This window comes from Stegodyphus dumicola, chromosome 5 (genome assembly GCF_044657685.1).
Source record: "Stegodyphus dumicola isolate Sdum_Otavi_A_Nest chromosome 5, ASM4465768v1".
NCBI classification, from domain to species: Eukaryota; Metazoa; Arthropoda; class Arachnida; order Araneae; family Eresidae; genus Stegodyphus; species Stegodyphus dumicola.
In genome coordinates, this window is record NC_140772.1 from 199,745,317 (window position 1) to 199,764,318 (window position 19,002).

General features: G+C 33.4%; 1 protein-coding gene and 1 long non-coding RNA gene across 3 annotated transcripts in view; one reads left to right on the plus strand and one right to left on the minus strand.

The window, feature by feature from the left end:
• Nucleotides 1–950, minus strand: part of LOC118181849 (uncharacterized) — a 44,783-nt gene extending 43,833 nt beyond the window's left edge. For both annotated transcript variants that reach the window (XR_004756965.2, XR_015041385.1), the window contains exon 1: nucleotides 859–950. This is a non-coding gene — a long non-coding RNA (uncharacterized LOC118181849). The remainder of the gene's footprint in view (nucleotides 1–858) is intronic.
• Nucleotides 1–19,002, plus strand: part of LOC118189787 (uncharacterized) — a 685,017-nt gene that overhangs the window by 171,997 nt on the left and 494,018 nt on the right. The gene's annotated exons all lie outside the window — the stretch shown is intronic.

A 19,002-nucleotide genomic window follows, 5' to 3' on the forward strand; every position in this document is an offset into this window, starting at 1 on the left:
AAACGAACATTTAATTTAATTGCGTACGTATAAATTTTAAACGTATTGCGCAATTCCTCATAATCAATAAAATAGAAAAGTAATTAAAAAATGTAATTTCTTTAAGTCATTATTTTGTCATTTTCAGCTATTTCAAAACCTAAAATTAATTTATACGTCGTTAATAATTCAAATATTAAATTATCTTTTCAATGTAAAAGTATTGTTAATATATACATTGTTTTGCAACAGCTGCCGCATTGTAATTTAAATAGTAACAGGCGACTATAAAACGAAATAACAGTAACATTTTAGCAGTAATAATAATTAAAAATAAATAAATAATAAATTGATTCTTTAACTTGGACTATGTGTGCCAAGTAATCTCGATGATAATCTTTGAACTATGATTAGTTTAAATATGAAAAACTGAGTGTAATTTTTTACACAAAATTAAAGTAGTTACAACTATTCACAGTTTGCTAGCATATAGTTAGACTCTGTTTCAGTTATTAGATTAAGTAAATGATTGGATATCACCCAAAAGCCCACTCAATAAGATGCCAATATGAAATGGTTTCTAAAGGAAACTGTCTCGTAATTACGTTACACTTGGGGTAAACGACGGAACAATCTTTGAGATCATTTCATGACTCCACAGTGAATCGAAATCGAAACGTTACTACCTATACTCCAATGCTTTAATAAGATTGCCACGCATGAGCTACTTGCTCTTTAGTTCATTCCGAATCCAAAATTTTGTCTGAATTAGTCGACTTCAATATTTTTGCGAAATGACCGCTTATTCTTTCAGTTTAAATAATAACCACTTTTAAATATCTGTGCCGCCCAACCGGGATAGTAATTAGTAATACTTACTGCCGTACCAAAGGCTGGGAAACCCTCGGACCCGTCCCCCTCTAGGTATTCTCTATCAAAACTGGAGGCGAAACTAGCAAAGTCACTATCACCTACACACTGCTCAAGGCCTTTGCCAGCGACAGGTGCAATATTGCGCTTCCTGCCCGATGAATATCGTGGGGTTGTTGTGACGTTGCTGCCAGATAATTGAGATAAGTCGTAACACCGACAACAAAAATAACCCTAATGAAATCGATATTTATATATTCCCCTGATGATGACAGGCATGTGATAAATGATGAATTGCCGCAATTTGAAAGCTAATGTATTACCTCTTGATTTTCGAAGTTAAATCTATCTCTAGTTGTAAGTTTTAAAATGAAAAGGGAGTGAGTAGTAATAAACGTTCCATTTCTTAAATGCAGTTGTCAGAAATTTTATCACATACTGGTCCTTAATAGTTTAGCATATAAAAGCATATTTGGTGTATGATTTAATAATAAATAGAAGAATATTGGTTCTTGTATTGACGTGGAGTCTTCTTTGCAGAACATTTGTAAATTCATACTGAAAGAAAAAAACACTTTAGTAAAGAAAATTTTTCATGCTGAAATACTCAAGAAGTCTGAACTAGAAGTCGTGCGAATGAATTAATATATGTTTATGAATTCTGAATCACTTAATATTTCATATAATACAGATATTAGAATCCATTGTATTAAGCTGCACTAAAATTCCCCGTGTGTTTATAGTGTAAGGTATCCTTCCCTCCTTACCGCTCGCCTTCATGGTGTCATTTTAAGCACGTCCGACTAACAGTAGAGAATTAAAATCCCGACTAGAGCTTTGCACATTTTTCCTGTCTCCTGTTTCAGTATACCTAATGACTCTAAAATGGGAAACCGAACTAAAATGTGGTGTACAATAACTCGCACTGTCACGATTCGACATTAGGTTTCTGCCACCACAGTTCGTCCTTGAAGAGGGGGACAAGATGACGTGTTTCTACGTACCGCGTGACTTCGTGGTGTCATTGGAAGCTCGTCGAGGTGTTCTGGAGAGGTACGGATGATCCGGACTTAAAATCCTGCGAGAGCCTGATTCCTCCTTCGGCAAACTTAATGGCTTTACAACTGCTCTTAAATATTAAAATTTTAAATAAGAGGAGTAATAATTAGTGTTATTAATTTCTCCCAGAAAAAACATATGTAGTATTATTTTTGATAATTTAGGAATATAATTCATAATAACGAATACTGTTTTCTTAATTTATTTGTGTGCATATCTTCAAAGCCAACAAGTAACGGTAATAAGTAAGTCCAATATGTATGCCTTCTATCATTTGTTTTGACCTTGCTATAAAATTTACCATAATGAATAAAAGCTCTCTATATATGTGTGTTCTTGTATATCATGTAATCATAATGTTACATATGTGTCTCATTAGGCTATGCAGCAGTGTCTACAGCATCTTTTCAGGTGCTTACTGAGTTCCATATCCTACAGTAAACCATTACGAGTGCACGCATTTTCTGCAATATGAGTCACGCAGCGAAATTCATTTTAACGTAATCAATTGTAACTCCCAACAGCCTAGCAGTAGACGCAGCGCTATTATAGGATACAGATATTATCCGGCAAGCCATCATCGGAATTCTGTATGGCTAACACCACGACCTGGCATCCAAGGTCCTCCAACTTACAGGCATATTTTCGAAGATACAATTATCAATAAATTTTTCAAATTAGTATGTCTTATCTTTCCAATGAATTTGCCACAAAATAATATTTTTCTACTGCAAATGTTTTAACTTCATTTCATCGGGAACTTTCAATACACATAGTAGTAGTTACAATAGCTAATATAGTGTGCAAAAATTAAGGACGAGACGGTTTTTTCAATATAACTTTATACAAAAGCTTTCCAAATCAACACATTTAATACCGTAAGATCCCCAATACATAAGGACATGAGTAATGTAAGCAACACTTACTAAAAGAGAAATCAGAGGGATAAAAAAAGCTTTATTGAAAAAGTAGCATGGAGCGCAATGCGAATGAAGGCCGAAACATCCCTGTAATGGGTGTCCAACAAGAAACATCCGGTGTTTAATAGGGGATATGATCTCCCCTCAATGCTAGGCAGGTTTCACAGCGTCTGCCCATGCTGAGAATGAGGGTGTCAATGAGTTGTTGAGGCATTGCTGCCCATTCGTCTTGCAGCGCCAATCGAAGCTCCGGAATCGTTACTGGTGGTAAGGTACGAGCTGCCAAGCGTCTGCCTAAAAAATCCCATACATGCTCGATGGGATTGAGATCCGGAGATCGTGGCGGCCAATCCATACGTTCAATATCCTCACTCTCTAAGAGCTGTTCGGCAGCTACTGTGCGATGACATGGTGCATTGTCGTCCATGAAAAGGAACTGCGGACCCATAGCGCCTCTAAAAAGACGCATATATGGAAGAAGAATCTCGTTACAATAACAGGTCCCGTTGACTGAACCTGCGTCGAAGATGTGAAGGTCTGTACGACTACCAAGCATGATGTCTCCCCAAACGAGAACACCGCCACCTCCATACCTGTCCCTTTCAATGATGTTCGAGGGATGATTGCAGCTTCCCCGCTCTCTCCAGATGAGTATGCGATGAGAATCGCTACTCAGACTGAATCTGCTCTCATCTGTAAAGAGTACTCGTCCCCATTCATTGTCTCTCCAATTCCGGTGTTCCCGGCACCACAGAGAACGCCTTCTCCGATGGGGAGGCGTTAGAGGTACACACCGTACAGGGCGTCATGCAAACAGACCGCCACCTTGCAGTCTTCTGGCCACGGTAAAACACGATATCGGTCGTCCAGTCGCCTGTGTCGTGTGTCTAGCGATTTCTCCCGCTGTCTGCTGCCTGTTTCTTCTGGCCTGTAAGGCAATATACCGGTCATCTGCGGGTGTGGTTCCTCGTGGACGACCACTACTAAATCCCCGGATAGCTGTTCCTGTAATTTGAAATTGTCTCCGAAGTCGTGAAACGATGCTGTGAGCAATTCCGAACTCTGCAGCCACACTTGTCACACTGCGGCCTTCCTCCAACTTCCCAATGATTTGACCTCGGGTAAAAGCATCCAGATGTCATCTAACAGATTGATCATTCGCCATTTCTCGCTGAGGCAGCAACTCGGTGTGATTTTAACTGCTATACGGCGTGCAATCTCTTTGCCAGAAATACTGATCTTACACCAAAAACATGCTTTATACTACTCAGACACTCCCCCATTACGTCTACCTGCATATCTGCGCATGTGTTACCGTACATCACCTTACTTAATCTCCTGATTGGTCTTTCTGTCCGCTCTGCCTCTTCGTTCAGCTGATATGCTAATTTTTCGACTTCGTCATTAATTTTTGCACACCAGTGTATACGGAAAGACTAGCATTCGGGTTCAGCATTAAAATAACCCAATCTTTCCTAGAAAATTAGTATGAATCTGAGATTATTTTTTCCCTGTTTCAGAGATTCAACGTTAAATTTAGCCCAAACCTTATCCTGACAATTATTTAAAAAGCATTTTAATGCATTCTCTACCTGGAAGAACAACAGCATGCCATTGTAAATGACTAGGAGAAATGTAGAAATGGAACATTATTTGCATTGAAAACTGATAATTCTTTTAACATTGCAATCTGTACCTCCTCATTCAAACCAAAGCACTGAGGCTCCATTTCAATAAACTTTCTTTAAGAGCCATACATTCTTTTTGTGCGTTTAATCACAAGTTGTTGCCAAATGAAAATTATTAACTTTTACTAATACATCGAATGCAATGATATCTCCATTCTCTAAGAACAATTTTTTTTTGTACCAAAAATCAGGTATGTTTAGGTTGCCTGTATGAAAAAAAAATATGAGGCATATATAATACAGTTATTATTTTTTTGAATAATAATGCAGTTTGGACATTTTTTCAACCTTTATTTTCTTTTCATTGGCAATACTAATAAATACTTTTTTGAGTCGTCCACATTTAGATTTTTTAGTATAAAATTTAGGTAGTTTGCTGCTTTATAGTTTTATTATCAATAATTTTATTTAACTTTTATTTTGTAATTTGTTTAAATAAATATTTTAGTTATTGTAGAGACAATTTGGGGACAATATACATTAATAATTGCAAAATTACCCCCAAACCCAATTAAATATGTATATAAATTGAATTTATGCATAGCTGTTAAGAGACTTATATCAAAGAAATGTTTTAGGTGAAAATTTGCTTAAAACTCGAAAGAAAAGATATTTTAGTATTGGAAAGCGTTGCCAATATTTTTAGTATCAAAACAAAAATCCCGGATCTTCTCAATGTTCATAACAAACTTTTAATTGTTAAATATTATATTTAGCGAACATTACAGTATTAAATTAAAAATATTCAAGAGCTTAAAATCTTTCATTTCGAATTAATTCTCTTCGTTGAATGATGAAGGGAAAAAATTAAGCAAACACATTTCTTGAAATTATGCTTGAATCACTAAAAAAATTTCATTTATCGTTTCTGTTTACTTTAATAATTTTTATGCAGTCTGTTTATTTCGATGAAAAGATGCAGTTTTTATTGATTAAAATCTAGTCATTTAATTAATTTCTTTAACAGATTCTGTCTGTTATATGTTAAGAGTTGTTTTTTCTGAAAATATTTCTCTAATTTGGAAATTTAATGCTTCAGTTATTGGAAAAACGTTGCGTTATGGATTCTGTATCTATAGCCCGAGATTATGGTATTGGTTTTGCTTCGGTTAAATAATTTTAAGAAGTTTTTTTTTTTATTTATGAGAAACATTTTTATAAATGCTGATTTCTATAATCAGAATTTGAGGTTGTAAAACAGGTTTATTTCCAATCTCAAGATTGAGTTTTCACATAAATTTTCGTACATATTGTGTTACATGAATTATTAAAAAATGAATACTTCTTTGTTTATTAAAAACCTTATACCTGGTTATTTATTGTTCATTAGCAAAGCATTATTTTAAAATTTTTCGGTGAAATTAATCTTTCTATTTGCTCAATTAAAAATTTTTATTTGAGCTTTTTAATGCAATATCTCGTACCATATACTGAAAGTAAATACTTATTATTCTTTCTAAAATGAGATTCTGAGTCACAAACAAAAAGTGAAGGTAAAATAAATCAGTTGTCTAACACGTCAAACTGACGGCTGCACACAAATTACAAAAATGACGGATGCATCGTGCGGGAAGTTCAGAAGGAGTATAAAAGTACACATTTGAATGTGAAATTCAGATTAGCATAAGCCTAAACAAGCCTTGTTTTAGACTAAGTATTCGCGAAGCAAAAGCGGCTTTTCGAAGTTAAAGTGATCTTTTCAATTCAGAGAAAAAGCTGTTTACCTAAACTCAAGAATGCTGCATTTATTTATACTTAAACTAATTTAATTCTTTCGGGAATTGAAGAAATTCAAACTGAATTTACATGCAAAGTAATGAGGAACTTTTGATTAACATAAAAACCTTACAAAATTTGGTATCTATTTAAAATAATTATAATCCGAACTTTCACTTGAACCAAATATTATTTACTCAATACAATTCTTTCACATAGATAATCATTTGTAATCCACATGTATTTTTAAAGACCTCATTCATGCTAATTTGCTATTTTCCAACTCAGAAATCTCGCTTTTAAAGTAACTTTTGATATTATAAAGATAAAAACTGAAAAATCTTTGAAAATTATGCTTAATATTTTTCTGATACAAGATCGAATTAAGACAATTACATGAAATATCAGGAGAGGTATATTTAAGGTTGCTTGCTTAGTTAATTGATTATAGCAAAGAATTACGAGGTCTGTTTACCTAAGGTAACTTTAGCTTTTCTTGGAGATATTCTGAAAAAAACTGGCTTACTTTCGCGTTACATTTGCGAAAACTTGCGAAAAACTTCGTGCAACCAGTTTGCCGTCGGGCATGAAACTTGATCAAATTAACAGAGTTCAGTCTTGGAAATACTTAAACAGCATTAAAATGAAATTTTAAAAAATATATATATAAGTTACGACACTAATCTGATGATATTGAATTAATTCTAGGTTAATTATTTCCTTATTGTTGTAGCAAATTAAAATTAATTTAGCGTCTTCACTTTTATTGGCGAGAAAGCATGAGAATTTAATTATAATAATTACAGATTGTCTTTCTATGGGTTTTGGCAGAGCTAGAAGTGTAAGAACTTTGATTTTGTGTTAAAATCGATGTAACGTCAATCGAATGCGATCTAAGGAAGTGTATAAAATCTCCTATTTTAATATTTTATAACCCTTTTTATTCAAAAAATATTTTCGAATTAACACTAATAATTTTGATTAAGAAATAAAATGTGAAAAGTAGAATTTAATATGTAATGCATGTGTATGTTATGAAATTTCTTTAAGAGAAAGAGAGTCAAAAATGAATTTCATACCGCACATTAAAATAACAACTGTGGGACGATTCAGAATAAATTTATGTGATAGTCACAAAATAAAACACTGAAATATGTTTCGTTTTTAGCTCATTTTTTACTTTTACATTTGCTTAATTAAATAGGTAGCTGTTTTTGTACATTTGCTCATTGAAAAGTTTCTCGGATTATATATTAATTCGTCGTTTTATTAAAGAACTTTAATGGTAGCTAGATGCTACCAGATATAAAATTTGATAAAATATTTACCGAAGCTTTTGTCTTCTTGTTGAAAGTAACTTCTCCAAAGTTCAATTTCTCTTCTAAAATTGAGCACTAGCTATATAAGTTTTAATAATTAAAAATAAACAGCTTAAGGCGCAAATTATAGCGAGTTACCGTATAATTAAGAATTTCCAATTACAGATCGTTTTCTCAACGGGGCCGGATATGGGAGAAGGTTTATTATGTCAAAAGTGGAAATGCGAATCAAAATGTTTTATTAGGTATTTTATTAAAATATTGTTGGAGGATATTTGATATTAACTGCTTTAAAGCAGCGGTTTTCAGAACTTTATGCCAATGCGACTCCCCCCCTAAAAGAAAACAATTTTGAGGCCCCAGTCACAGCAGCGACCTTAAACTACATACTATCAATTTCGATTTTTGAGAATTTTCATCCTTATTACGACCCCACTATATATTGTCGGGATCCATAGATTGAATTCCATTACCTTAAAGTATTAATAAACCTACCAGAGCTACAGATTAGGTAAGGCAGACGAACTCTGGTAGTCCTTCCCGGTTTTGTTGCCGGACAAAAGACTGGCTGTAAGCATGGAGGTAAGAAAGAAATAAAGCAGCTACGAGCAGTCTTTACTTTATAACCCAGAAGAAGCCTCTCCGCTGGTATGCTTTCCTGCACCGCTCGTTTTGGCAGCCTGTTAATTAGTTGTATGCAATTTTCCACGTTTTTAGATGTTTTAAAATGTTAATAAACGCATTTTATACTTATCGCAACTAAGTTTTAGGGCCATTAGCAATTTGCAGTGAGCATAAACAAGCTATTATTTAGATGCCTGTATAAAAAGGAATGATAGGCATGGGAAAGTAATTTCAGAAAAATAAGTTTTTCTGGACTACTTAAATATGGATAGCTAATTAAAAACACATTAGTAATGTCAGAATTTTATCCAGCTAGAACATTAATAAATAATACTTTGATTATAAAATGTGATGGTAAACGTACTACAGTTTTTTCGGAAATCCTCTGAATGGAACGACAAAAAATACCGGAGAATTATCTGAACTTAATGAAATACTTAATTTCTGTATTTAATAAATTTCTCTGTACTTATTGAAAAGAAACATAATAGATTTCATGCAACATCAGAATACAGCTGATTTATGTAGAAAATATGAATTTCATTCGAAAATTAAAAAGCGGATTCAATGAATACTATTAAAGTTACTCACTTTCATATTCCTTCTGAATTTAATCACTGACCTCATAATATCTCATTCATATTTTCATAATAACAGAACCTTGAGAAAACTTATGAAATTAATTGCGAAAAAAAATCTGAAAGGTTTCAGATTTTAAATTACGTTTAAAGGGGCGTTTTTTAACGTTTTGTGTGTTACCTTCATTTATTAAATATCATGTTCTTTGCACTCAAACCATAAAGTTCAGTTCAATACCAATGTCGCAAAATAATTTTAAAATGAGCCTATCTTTAGAATTTCCGATGCGCAGTTCCGCGCGCTGGAGATAAAAAAAAGTATTTTTTCCCCTGTAGAGTGTTGCCATTGCTCGCTTTGAAATCCTTGAGTTTGTTAATGAAAAATTTGTTAAAGTTTTACAAAATATGAAATCGATCATAAAACAAATTCCAAATTTCAAATTTGGTCTTCCACATGCCCATATTCGTAGGAGGATTACGTCATTTAAAATTCGATGGCTCTATGTACCGTTGTTTTATCACAATGCGAAAAATATACATACATTTATGCAAAGTTTTCATTATTTAATTTCTTTAAATATAACACAGAGCGATAATACTTTGTGGCAACAGTTTGAAAAGTGAAACGGGCATTTATAGTGATTCAACGCAAAATCGCAAAACTAAAACAATAGTGCTTCAGGGACAAAACCGCTTTGGACTAAAAAATACAAAATAGATTTTAATATCAATAAGCGGAATGTTTTTAAGTTACAGACTAGAAATTAATGTCACTGACTATACTGACCGTTACAAGGGTTTAAAATTTGGATTTTAGGAAACCAAACTTTTAGTTTTACGTCATTCTTGTAAAAAATCAAAAAGAATCTGAAGGTATATTTTGCGTAATATAATGCATGTAGTTCGCGTCTCTTTCATACATAAATGTAATGTGTTATTAGCCCAAAAGGATGCTAGATCGGAAAGACGATTCGTCTCGAAACGGCATTTTGCGTCGAATCACTTAAATGCGACGTATCACTACTTTTGAAATTGTTGGCACAAAATATTATCGCCCTGTATTATATTTAAAGAAACTAAATAGTGAGTAATCTGCATGAACGTATGTTTGTTTCTTGCATTGTGGGAAAAAAAACAACAATACGTAAAATCATCAAATTTTAAAAAACAAAATTCTCTACATGGGCACCTGGAACCTCGAATTTGGAATGTGGAATTTGTTTTGTTGTCTATTTCATATTTTGTAAAACTTTAACAAATTTCTGATTAAAAATTCAACAATTTCCAAGCGAGCAATAGCAACACTGTAGGGAATAAAATATTTTTATCTCCAAGGCGCAAGACTGTCTATCGGAAATTCTAAAGATATGCTGTATTTTAAATATTTTTAACCCAAATGTTCTAGAAACGGTCTAAATGAAAAAACAAACGCACCTTTGGGGGTTATATAAAATCTGACAGCTTTCAGTGTTTTTTATTCATAATTTCGTTTACTAAGAATTTTTTGTTCGCAATGGATTGAAGGATACGTAATATCTCATTGGTTATCATTATGCTGTATGAAGATGTGTAGTTACCCAAATTTAATATTTTATACACTACATCATTTAGAGCAAACTATTAAATTTGCTCAGTCAATTTAGTGATGTATTGTTTGAAATTCAAAAGTAGATTATAGATCATTTGGAATTTCGTATGGCAGGCTGCGGGGATGATAAATCGCCTACCAAGGTAAAGTAACATAACGCAGACAAAAATGATAAATTACATTGCAACCAAAGAGGCATTTTTTAACGTTTTCTGTGTTACTTTTATTTATTAAATATCATGTTCTTCGCACTTAAAACATAAGATCCAGTTCAACAGCAATATTGCAAAATGATTTTAAAATGAGCATATCTTTAGAATTTCCAATACACAGTCTCGCGCGCTGGAGATAAAAATGTTTTTGTTTCGTACAAAGTTGTCATTGCTCGCTTTGAAATCGTTGAGTTTCTTAATCAAAAATTAGTTGAAGTGTTACAGCATATGAAATCGATAGTAAAACAAATTCCAAATTCTGAATTTGAGCTTCCAGATGCCCATAATCGCAGGAGGATTACGTTATTCAAAAGTGATGGCTCTAGGTACCGTTGTTTTATCACAGAGGGAGAAACATACATACATTTATGCAGAATCTTCATTATTTGATTTCTTTAAATATAACACAGGGCGATAATATTTGGTGGCAACAGTTTGAAAAGTGATACGGCCATTTACAGTGAATCGACGCAAAATGCAAAAAGGAAATCAATAGCTTCTGAGCTAACGCTCTTTTTGGATAATAGTTTTACATCAAAATCTTTTAATGCCAACGCTTAAGTGTTACGAATTTTACTAGTTACACGGCCCCTTAAACAAAACTGCGTCAACACCAATATTCCAAGCCGCTATCAAAATCCCGGCCGCCGGCAATACGCCGTTAATTCCTCCACGCAGTGAGTTAAGCGTACTGCGAAATGAAAAGTGTTAGCGCCTCTAAGGAAAATCCAAAGTGCCTTCGACACCAGCTCCAGACACTTTTGATCTGAATTTTGAAGAAAGACTTGAAGTTTCGAAATATTTTCTTTATATTCCAGACTTTTTATCAAACGCTGTCCTGCTTTAACTACCTAATTACTAAAAGCCTGCACTGAAAGGAATAAAAGTTATTAAGATATTTTTCCTTTTGCTGCTGAAATTTTCTTTTATGCGATGCTATTTCGTCAGAAAAGTAACGAAGGCAATTTTGCTTTCACTTAGCAAAATCTAAACAAGGTTCTGTTTGATAATTATTCGTAAATTAACGCTGTTACTTTGAAAAAGAAATGTTTCGTGTTATAAAAATGTCATAGCTGTGGGACTTTGAAGCTGTTTCTAAGGACATGTGCAAAAATGTTTCTGTCTTCTTTAAAAGTGAACTGAATTCGAATTTCATGTAAAACAGAAGTAACAGAAAGTTGCACTAAAACATTCGTGTAAATCTTTATTAATCTCTTATATTGTAACTTTTGTTTTCCCGAGTTCAACACAGTTTAAGTTCAAGACAATGTTGGACTTCGTATTCCAAGAATGCATGCTAGGCACACGTGCAATATTTATATCAAAAATAAAATACTCTGGAAGGAGTGAAAAACTCAGCATAAAAGTCTTAAAGGCACATAAATAGCATAAAATAATGTGGGGATTTTAAACGATGAACAAATTAATTAACGAAAGACATTTTAATTAGACAAACGATTATTACATAAATTTAACATTTAAGAGAATTAAACAAGTAATGATTCGTCAAAGTTCTTTTTGAACAGAAGCAGCGTCTCTGCTTTCACGTCAATCGTCTATCATCTCAAAACGGTAATTCCCCTAATTTTTGCTTGGCGCCTTCGCAGCTCGTAGAGAGAATGACGTCACGGCATCTGGTTTTCATCACAGCTCCAAGCGATCGGCACTACATTTCGGCCATCCGAGGGTCGACTGGCCCTCCAGGACACTGCAAAATACAAAAAAAAAAAAAAAAAAAAAAAAAAAAGCAACAAGCAAGAATATACAATAACAGAAATAAGTGTTCGTGAAAAATTTTAAAGCGCCGTCCATTTCTTAAGGAATTCGGCACATGTGGTAGTGCATATGGGCCCCTCATGGCATCCTTCCTTTATTACGTCATAGGTGTTGCCACCCTTAACTTTCTTGATCTTATAAGGTCCGAAATACTTCGCTCTTAATTTTAAGTGTGGTCCGAATTGAGTCCTTTTGATTGCCACTAAGTCATCAACTTTGTACGGCTGTGCTTGTCTTCTTTTGGCATTATATGTCTTTTTATTTTCCTGTTGGACTTGGAAAATTTGCCTCTTGGCTTGCTTTCGTAATTCTTCTCTTTGAGACTCGAATTGAGATTGAAACTCACTTTCTATCAGCTCTTTAAGCTGATCGGTGCCCTTACTGTTCATTTTAGTACCGAAGAGTAATTCGAACGGAGTGGTGTTAATGCTTCTTTGATATGTTGAGTTAAGCGTCCTCTGAACTTCGTGTGTGTGTTTATACCATTCGGTTGGTTTTTTTAAGGACGGTTTCGCTAATACTGATATAATGACTTGGTTGATTCGTTCGACTTGTCCATTTACTCTCGGCAGGCCTGTGGTGATTAGATGATGTTTAATATCTTCTTTAGCACAGTAGTCAGAAAACTCACTGGATGTGAAAGCCGTTCCTCTATCAGAAATGATCTGACAAGGGCTTCCAAAAATGGCCTTCTGATTCTCTAACTTCGCTATCACCTCGGCTGAGGTCGTAGATTTTGTTGGATAAATCCAAGTAAATTTAGTAAAGGCGTCGACCACTACTAATAGGTGCTTGTAGTTTTTATGGGTACTTTCCAGAGGACCCAAGTGATCTATATGATAAGTATGCAACGGAATGTCCTCTTTGAATCGCGGATGTAAAAATCCTTCCTTTTTTACAGCTTTACGATTTATTAAGATGCAATGAACACATTGTTTGGAAATATGACCGCTTTCACCGCAGTTGAAACAGGTTGTATTGCGTTTAATTTCAGGAATTGTTCCTCGACTATGGGTTACGTTACGCTTTGTTTGGTTAACAGAATTTTTTGAGTCATATTTATGTCTAGATTCAATTTTTTGTTTACTTTCAGATTTTGTTTTTGACGTTCGCGACTTTTCTTCATCATCACATATCTGTTGATAAAGCTTCAATTTGTTCTTAAAATCAGTTAATGTTTGTGACCCATACAAGCAAGATTTTTTAAACGCGGAGCCTGGTATACCATTTTTAACATATCGTATTAAAGCAACATCTTCAATTTGACCATTTTTAGCAATTCTTTTCATATTTAAAAAATACTCATCAAATGTTTCATTGCTCTTCATTTTTTGTTTTGATAATAACTCATGCAGTTCGGCCAAATTGCAGCTGGACCGGAATTCATCAAGAATAGCATTCTTAAAAATTTGCCATGAGTTCAACTTTGGTTCACTAAGAACAAATAGTTTTGCTTTGCCTGTCATCAGGCGTTTAGCAAAAATCAGTTTTTGTAAATCATTTAACTGAAGAATGGTAGCTGCATCTTCAAAACTTTCGACCCAACTACTGACATTTTCGTGGCTTTGGCCATCAAATTGAGCAACAAAAGATTTGATGTCTTCAATAGTAACATTTATACTATAGTTATGAAATACATTCGACTTTTTTTCAATTGTACTAAGAATATTATCATTAGCACATTGGGAAGGAAGTTGTCTCACTGTGGCACCAGAATTGTTTCTTAGTTTCGTTTCATCTCGAACATTATCATCTACTTCATTTTTATCCCCACCATCCACACCCTCTAAATCACTTTCGTTTTCACTTTCTTCTAAAATTACATTATTTTTAAGCAATTCTAAATTATTCAGATAAGAAACAATTCGGGTTGCTAAGTCATCTTGTGCGCCAGAGCTATCAATGCATAAAACATTGGCAATGGAAATTAATTCATAAGCCTGAAAATCTTGTTTGATTTTTTCGAGTTTTTCATTAAGTTCTTTACTATTCTCTTCTAAAGAGAAACCACTAAATTGTGTTAACCTTTTTCGATTATTTCTGTCGCCCACATTGTTAAATATTATTTTGTGTAATAATTTTATATTATGCGCTTTTTCACTTTTCAGGACATCTTCCATTCCCGGCACATCAATTAGAAACATAGTTAATAAAATTGAGAAAATCACTCACTTCATATAATGGTAATCCACGATGTTCCTGGCTCTATAATCCGGAAACAGAAACGAAACAAATTACTTCCATACCATCCAATGGATCACAAATGCTGTCGACAAGAGACGAGTAGAAACAGATTATGTCCGATGGATTTTTGGCCACAATTCACGTCTTGACACTTGACATCCAGTATTATTAAAATTAATTCCAGTCCTTAATAGAGCCGCACACTATTTACTCACTATTACGCAGTTTCAGTTCAGGTAAATCAGCATACATTCCTAGGAGCTTGATGAGGTTTTTGTTCGAAACATAGTTGATTATACATCGTAAAACAGTCCAGCACAGCAACATTTATTCTTCAAAACCGGTAGTAATCCAGGAAAGCAGGTAAAACTACAGTTCATTCGAGTGCTGAAGTGCTATCCCACTTCTGAGAAAATTTTTGTGGGGATTTTAAACGATGAACAAATTAATTAACGAAAGACATTTTAATTAGACAAACGATTATTACATAAATTTAACATTTAAGAGAATTAAACAAGTAATGATTCGTCAAAGTTCTTTTTGAACAGAAGCAGGGTCTCTGCTTTCACGTCAATCGTCTATCATCTCAAAACGGTAATTTCCCTAATTTTTGCTTGGCGCCTTCGCAGCTCGTAGAGAGAATGACGTCACGGCATCTGGTTTTCATCACAGCTCCAAGCGATCGGCACTACAATAATTTAAAGATATTTTAACATCATAAAATACCTTAAAATTATTTTACATCAAGTAATACTGCTATCAATTTGGATGACTGCATTTATTCGAAACTTCATATCTCTTTATAAGGAGAAAAACAAAAAGCATATTCATCTGTACAGAAATATGAAGTGTTTTAGCAGACAAACTTCAAGTATATTTAAATGTCGGAAAGTATAGATAATTCAAAGCAAATGATTTAGAAATTGACAGTTCCAAAAATTTTTATTTCTTTATGGGCAGAAATACATAAAACCTCAAAATATCTCCATTAAAACTTGAAAAATATGGAAAAACATAAAACACCAAATACTGTTAAAACAATTTTAAAAAAATTACAATTAAAACTAGTTTCTAAGTAAAAACAAGCAATTCGGCCAGTGGGTAAGAAGGCAGATTTTTTAACAGAGAAAACTGAAAGCTTACTTTTAGTCCCACTAGGCAAAAAGACACCGAACATGCAGAACCTGACTGAATTCACTATTCTGCTAAGTTTCAAATGGCTGTTCCATTAGGCTTAGCCGCACTTAAACAACTTTTAAATTGATAAGAACATTTTAAATTGATAAGAACATATAGTTATTGCATGCAGATTAACTAAAGGCATACATATCTTAATCGGAACATAAAAACAACATAATTCAATTATTTTTAAAGCAAAAAATGCAATTTACTAACATATAAGAATAAAAAAAATGAGTTCATCGATCCGATTAGCGGAGCTGGTATACATATATATTTATATAAGTTTACTTATTTTTGAGTTATGTGAGATACATACATACGTATGTCACGAAAAAAATCTTTTCTGAATCCATTTTACAATCCGTTTTGGGAATAAGAGCCACTTATTTTGTCCTTACGTACAGATGTTGCTCAAAAACATCGTTAAATTGCATTCGATAGCAGTCAAAATAAATAATTTCGTTGAAATATGATACCCGAAATCTTTCGCCATTACAATACTTCTTTTACTTCGTACAAAGAAGTAAAAAAAAACAAGACTTTTAAAATTGCCAGAAACATCAAATACATTAAATAGTCATTCTTATATATATGGATAATTATCAAAATTAGCAGAAAAAAGTAGCTTTAAAACAAACGTCGTGTACTTATGTACATTATTAACCTGATTTACTATAGCTTAAAATGACTTTGTTGAATACCGTTTTATTTTTACACTTTGGTTTCTGCGAGTGTAGTGTAAGCTTTAACTGGCATATTGTGATTGTATTTTCAGCGTTTGACGCTTCACGCATGTGAAGAAAATGTGACCCATGTCTTTAAATGAATTACGGGAAGCAGAGAAGGTCAAAACATCCATCGTACTACCGCTACTTCATGACGCTGAGTGGGACGACAAAGAAGCCTTCTAACTAGAGAAGCTTAGTTTGCAGAACATGCAGTTTTTTTCAGTTTATGAACTGAAGCGCGCCACCTTTTATAAGAATGAACGTAATTGTCCAATCAGTGCTGATAAAGGAAAACAGGGGAAAAAAAACTGGTAGTAAACTCCTTGAAATCATTTTCTTGAAAGAACATGGAGTAAAGTTACAGAAAATATCATTTTAAACAGCTATAAACAAGATCAGTTAAGTTCAAATAAAAGTATAAGAATTACAGGAAACTTCTTTTCGGACTTAATTAAAAAAATAATGCACAGAATATAGGTTTTAATATTGTTTTTCTTATTTTCTTAATATTGAGGAAAAACTGTTTAAACTTTTTAAACCTTTCTTGAACTGAAACAAGAAATGCCAGTATTTAAATGTAGTCATCTCGCAAACAGCATAGACATTGAAAGAACTGCATTTTAAGGTAAATACAATTATTTAGTATCTGACACATTTTTTAAATTTCCTAAGCAGATATTGAAATCAAAAAATGAAACTTTTCTATTTAGTACAGAAGAAAGTAGAAAGCTATCAATGGCTAAGTATGCAATGCCAAATAACCATCACACTGAACTGTCACATTGACATTCTGTACTACGTAAATGGGAATCTACTCTAAACTGATTTTGTTACTTGGTGTAAAAGATATTCCATATTTTAGCTCATTATCAATATCAGTTTTTTGCACTGATAAAAGATCTCATGGACTCATGATGCAACAACCTATTTGGTATCTCCAGGGTTCTGGATGTATATCTCGAAGTAAAAACATGCACACGGAGTCCATGAGCTATTTCTTCGAGATCTGCCGAATTCGTGGACGTGTATCATGCAGCCACATCAAAACCGTAAGCATTGGTTTCTTCCGATGTGTTTGGCAAAATATTGCTCCAGCGTGTTCAGATCTGGCTGAGTATATTTCCAGTACCTTTTTAAGCCATTTCACAGTTATCGTAAAGACAGAATACAAAAGAATTTAGCTTTGCTAGCTTCATATTCCAAGGGTCTGAGTTTTAGTTTCTTTCGTTCCTCAAATCGAGTATTTCTTTATTCATCACTTTTATAGCAATGACACCCTAAATATTACCTCTCAAATCATTATGTTAATAACAAGGGAAAATAGAAGCGAGAAAGAGATGAGTTTGAAACGTTAACAATTTATTAATTCGTATTTCAGTGTATGCATTCAGGAACATTGTGACATTTCATTCAAGTCTAATTAAAACTTAAAAGTTTGTTTTAAACTTTACTTTATGCTTCGTTTCTCCATGTACTTGCTCAATCCAGAGGTTTATGCAGATTTGTTTTGGCATATGTGGTATGGACGGCTGTATAAACGGCTGCTCTTGTGTAGCATCTAGAATAGCCTCTTCTCGATTGATATTATTGCAGGACATTATTACAAGTTGATATGTTAATTTTGATTTAGACTATTCCCAATTATAATTCAATATTATAATTGTATTCGCCAAGGAGTTGAAACAAAAATTCTTGAATCGGGAACATTAACTAACTATTCATTAGTGATTCTTGAAAAACACGATTTGTCTCCAAAGTTTGTTGCCTTTGTAGGTGGCAATTTAATATTGTGGGAATTAATAGAAATCCTGGCCGTAATATTTATACTTACTTAAAGCAAAATCTTAATTATAATAATCTACTGGAATTTATTGCTCTGCTATTATTGTTCAAAACAGCATTTGACATGGTACTGAATGAGAATATAGTGCCAAATGTAACGAACACTCATCACTAGTTTCTGTTTGTACAGTGAACACTGGAGCTTTGAAAAAGATTTTTAATTACGTCACAGTTAACTATCAGCCTTTACTTAATTAAAAAAAAAACCAAGATGCCTGAGTTTCTTTCCAGCTGTAGAGAGATTGCTAAAATTATCTGATGCTCTCAAAGGATAATTTTATCTCAAAACTAGCCTCTTTTCATGAAGACATTTTTTCAAAATCTATTTTTTATTTGGAAGTACACTTGTGGTTTGCTTATTCTTTAATGTCTGTATTTCAAGCAAACCTGGCATCTGCTGAGTAAGAGGAGAAATTAGCCCTGGAAATTGTGAACATCATAGACACAATATTGCAGATATTACGTAACAGAATTGAAGACAAATTGAAAGTGAAGCAGTTTGTTCTTAAAATAGATGGTTTCCAGGAAAGAAGAGCAGAACATCTACGACGAATTTCATAGTGTTCATAAAACCTTTCTTGAAATACTAACAAAATGACCCTGACAACTGTATGTGTTTACTTCTTTTTGAGTAGATGCTACTGCAAGAATACAAAGATACAGATTTGAAGACTTTATTCCTTGTACTGAGTTCTTGAAACAAAGAAATGTTATGCACTGACTGAACCTACTGGAGA